This window comes from Juglans regia, unplaced genomic scaffold (genome assembly GCF_001411555.2).
Source record: "Juglans regia cultivar Chandler unplaced genomic scaffold, Walnut 2.0 Scaffold_804, whole genome shotgun sequence".
NCBI classification, from domain to species: Eukaryota; Viridiplantae; Streptophyta; class Magnoliopsida; order Fagales; family Juglandaceae; genus Juglans; species Juglans regia.
In genome coordinates, this window is record NW_023362976.1 from 1 (window position 1) to 3518 (window position 3518).

At 48.8% G+C, this 3518-nt stretch overlaps 11 non-coding genes and 1 pseudogene across 11 annotated transcripts; all 12 read left to right on the forward strand.

The window, feature by feature from the left end:
- LOC118346765 lies at nucleotides 1-99 on the forward strand (annotated as a pseudogene; the record flags this gene model as incomplete).
- A 190-nt stretch (nucleotides 100-289) lies between these two features.
- LOC118346764 lies at nucleotides 290-408 on the forward strand. The gene has a single exon (XR_004800046.1). It is a non-coding gene; the product is annotated as a 5S ribosomal RNA (ribosomal RNA).
- A 189-nt stretch (nucleotides 409-597) lies between these two features.
- LOC118346761 lies at nucleotides 598-716 on the forward strand. Its single transcript, XR_004800043.1, has one exon. It is a non-coding gene; the product is annotated as a 5S ribosomal RNA (ribosomal RNA).
- Nucleotides 717-906: 190 nt separating this feature from the next.
- Nucleotides 907-1025, forward strand: LOC118346763. The gene has a single exon (XR_004800045.1). It is a non-coding gene; the product is annotated as a 5S ribosomal RNA (ribosomal RNA).
- Nucleotides 1026-1216: 191 nt separating this feature from the next.
- Nucleotides 1217-1335, forward strand: LOC118346769. The gene has a single exon (XR_004800050.1). It is a non-coding gene; the product is annotated as a 5S ribosomal RNA (ribosomal RNA).
- Nucleotides 1336-1524: 189 nt separating this feature from the next.
- LOC118346758 lies at nucleotides 1525-1643 on the forward strand. Its single transcript, XR_004800040.1, has one exon. It is a non-coding gene; the product is annotated as a 5S ribosomal RNA (ribosomal RNA).
- A 189-nt stretch (nucleotides 1644-1832) lies between these two features.
- Nucleotides 1833-1951, forward strand: LOC118346766. Its single transcript, XR_004800047.1, has one exon. It is a non-coding gene; the product is annotated as a 5S ribosomal RNA (ribosomal RNA).
- A 191-nt stretch (nucleotides 1952-2142) lies between these two features.
- Nucleotides 2143-2261, forward strand: LOC118346762. Its single transcript, XR_004800044.1, has one exon. It is a non-coding gene; the product is annotated as a 5S ribosomal RNA (ribosomal RNA).
- A 189-nt stretch (nucleotides 2262-2450) lies between these two features.
- Nucleotides 2451-2569, forward strand: LOC118346760. The gene has a single exon (XR_004800042.1). It is a non-coding gene; the product is annotated as a 5S ribosomal RNA (ribosomal RNA).
- Nucleotides 2570-2759: 190 nt separating this feature from the next.
- LOC118346767 lies at nucleotides 2760-2878 on the forward strand. The gene has a single exon (XR_004800048.1). It is a non-coding gene; the product is annotated as a 5S ribosomal RNA (ribosomal RNA).
- A 189-nt stretch (nucleotides 2879-3067) lies between these two features.
- LOC118346768 lies at nucleotides 3068-3186 on the forward strand. The gene has a single exon (XR_004800049.1). It is a non-coding gene; the product is annotated as a 5S ribosomal RNA (ribosomal RNA).
- A 189-nt stretch (nucleotides 3187-3375) lies between these two features.
- Nucleotides 3376-3494, forward strand: LOC118346759. The gene has a single exon (XR_004800041.1). It is a non-coding gene; the product is annotated as a 5S ribosomal RNA (ribosomal RNA).
- The last annotated feature ends 24 nt before the right edge of the window (nucleotides 3495-3518 follow it).

The following is a 3518-nucleotide window of genomic DNA, read 5'->3' on the forward strand; positions in this document are numbered from 1 at the left end:
AAATGCACCGAATCCCATCAGAACTCCGCAGTTAAGCGTGCTTGGGCGAGAGTAGTACTAGGATGGGTCACCTCCTGGGAAGTCGTCGTGTTGCACCCCTCGTTTTTGTTTTTTCCGCCTTGTGAGAGGAATTGACAAGAAGGACAACTCGGGAGTGGATTTTTAGGAAAATCGCGCCCTGCCCATCGCGTAGCTATGGGTTTCGATTAGATCGCCGGTTCACATTTGGATCGGAAAGACGCTAGTACGTCGCACTAGGATTATATGAATTTTAAATAATTAGTTTGATGGGTGCGATCATACCAGCACTAATGCACCGGATCTCATCAGAACTCTGCAGTCAAGCTTGCTTGGGCGAGAGTAGTACTCGGATGGGGGACCTCCTCGGATGTCGTCGTGTTGCACCCCTCGTTTTTGTTTTTTCCGCATTGCGAGAGAAATTTACAAGAAGGACAACTTGGGAGTGGATTTTTAGGAAAATCGCGCCCTGCCCATCGCGTAGCCAAGGGTTTCGATCAGATCACCGGTTCGCATTGGGATCGGAAATACGCTAGTAGGTCGCCTAGGATTATATGAATTTTAAATAATTGGTTTGATGGTTGCGATCATATCAGCACTAATGCAGCGGATCCCATCAGAACTCCGCAGCTAAGCGTGCTTGGGCGAGAGTAGTACTAGGATGGGTGACCTCCTGGGAAGTCCTCGTGTTGCACCCCTCGTTTTTGTTTTTTCCACCTTGTGAGATGAATGGACAAGAAGGACCACTCGGGAGTGGATTTTTAGGAAAATCGAGCCATGCCCATCGCGTACCTATGGCTTTCGATCAGATCGCCGGTTCGCAATTGCATGGTAAAGACGCTATTACGTCGCACTAGGATTATAAGAATTTTAAATAATTAGTTTGATGGGTGCGATCATACAAGCACTAATGCACCGGATCCCATTAGAATTCCGCAGTTAACCGTGCTTGGGCGAGAGTAGTACTAGGATGGGTGACCTCCTGGGAAGTCCTCTTGGTGCACCCCTCGTTTTTGTTTTTTCCGCCTTGCGAGAGGAATTGACAAGAAGGACCAATTGACAAGTGGATTTTTCGAAAAATCGCGCCCTGCCCATCGCGTAGCCAAGGGTTTCGATCAGATCGCCGGTTCGCATTGGGATCAGAAATACGCATGTAGGTCGCCCTAGGATTATATGAATTTTAAATAATTAGTTTGATGGGTGCGATCCTACCAGCACTAATGCACCGGATCCCATCAGAACTCCGCAGTTAAGCGTGCTTGGGCGAGAGTAGTACTAGGATGGGGGACCTCCTGGGAAGTCCTCGTGTTGCACCCCTCGTTTTTGTTTTTTCCGCCTTGCGAGATAAATTGACAAGAAGGACCACTCGGGAGTGGATTTTTCGGGAAATCTCGCCCTGCCCATCGCGTAGCCATGGGTTTGGATCAGATCTCCGTTTGGGTTGGGATCGGAAGGACGCAAGTATGTCGGCCAAGGATTATATTAATTTTAAGTAATTAGTTTGATGGGTGCGATCATACCAGCACTAATGCACCGGATCCCATCAGAACTCCGCAGTTAAGCGTGCTTGGGCGAGAGTAGTACTAGGATGGGTGACCTCCTGGGAAGTCCTCGTGTTGCACCCCTCGTTTTTGTTTTCTCCGTCTTGCGAGATAAATTGACAAGAAGGACCACTCGGGGGTGGATTTTTGAGAAAATCTCGCCCTGCCCATCGCGTAGCAATGGGTTTGGATCAGTTCTCCGTTTGGATGGGGATCGGAAGGACGCTAGTATGTCGCTCAAGGATTATATGAATTTTAAGTAATTAGTTTGATGGGTGCGATCATACCAGCACTAATGCACCGGATCCCATCAGAACTCCGCAGTTAAGCGTGCTTGGGCGAGAGTAGTACTAGGATGGGTGACCTCCTGGGAAGTCCTCGTGTTGCACCCCTCGTTTTTGTTTTTTCCGCCTTGCGAGAGGAATTGACAAGAAGGACCAATTGACAAGTGGATTTTTCGAAAAATCGCGCCCTGCCCATCGCGTAGCCAAGGGTTTCGATCAGATCGCCGGTTCGCATTGGGATCGGAAATACGCATGTAGGTCGCCCTAGGATTATATGAATTTTAAATAATTGGTTTGATGGGTGCGATCATACCAGCACAAATGCACCGGAACCCATCAGAAGTCCGCAGTTAAGCGTGCTTGGGCGAGAGTAGTACTAGGATGGGTCACCTCCTGGGAAGTCCTCGTGTTGCACCCCTCGTTTTTGTTTTTTCCGCCTTGCGAGATAAATTGACAAGAAGGAGCACTCCGGAGTGGATTTTTGGGAAAATCTCGCCCTCCCCATCGCGTAGCCATGGGTTTGGATCAGATCTCCGTTTGGATTGGGATCGGAAGGACGCTAGTATGTCGCTCAAGGATTATTTGAATTTTAAGTAATTAGTTTGATGGGTACGATCATACCAGCACTAATGCACCGGATCCCATCAGAACTCCGCAGTTAAGCGTGCTTGGGCGAGAGTAGTACTAGGATGGGTGACCTCCTGGGAAGTCCTCGTTTTGCACCCCTCGTTTTTGTTTTCTCCGCCTTGCGAGATAAATTGACAAGAAGGACCACTCGGGAGTGGATTTTTGAGAAAATCTCGCCCTGCCCATCGCGTAGCCATGGGTTTTGGATCAGTTCTCCGTTTGGATTGGGATCGGAAGGACGCTAGTATGTCGCTCAAGGATTATATGAATTTTAAGTAATTAGTTTGATGGGTGCGATCATACCAGCACTAATACACCGGATCCCATCAGAACTCCGCAGTTAAGCGTGCTTGGGCGAGAGTAGTACTAGGATGGGTGACCTCCTGGGAAGTCCTCGTGTTGCACCCCTCGTTTTTGTTTTCTCCGCGTTGCGAGATAAATTGACAAGAAGGACCACTCGGGGGTGGATTTTTGAGAAAATCTCGCCCTGCCCATCGCGTAGCTATGGGTTTGGATCAGATCTCCGTTTGGATTGGGATCGGAAGGACGCTAGTATGTCGCTCAAGGATTATATGAATTTTAAGTAATTAGTTTGATGGGTGCGATCATACCAGCACTAATGCACCGGATCCCATCAGAACTCCGCAGTTAAGCGTGTTTGGGCGAGAGTAGTACTAGGATGGGTGACCTCCTGGGAAGTCCTCGTGTTGCACCCCTCGTTTTTGTTTTTTCCGCCTTGCGAGATAAATTGACAAGAAGGAGCACTCGGGAGTGGATTTTTCGGGAAATCTCGCCCTGCCCATCGCGTAGCCATGGGTTTAGATCAGATCTCCGTTTGGATTGGGATCGGAAGGACGCTAGTATGTCGCTCAAGGATTATATGAATTTTAAGTAATTAGTTTGATGGGTGCGATCATACCAGCACTAATGCACCGGATCCCATCAGAACTCCGCAGATAAGCGTGCTTGGGCGAGAGTAGTCCTAGGATGGGTGACCTCCTGGGAAGTCCTCGTGTTGCACCCCTCGTTTTTGTTTTTTCCGCCTTGC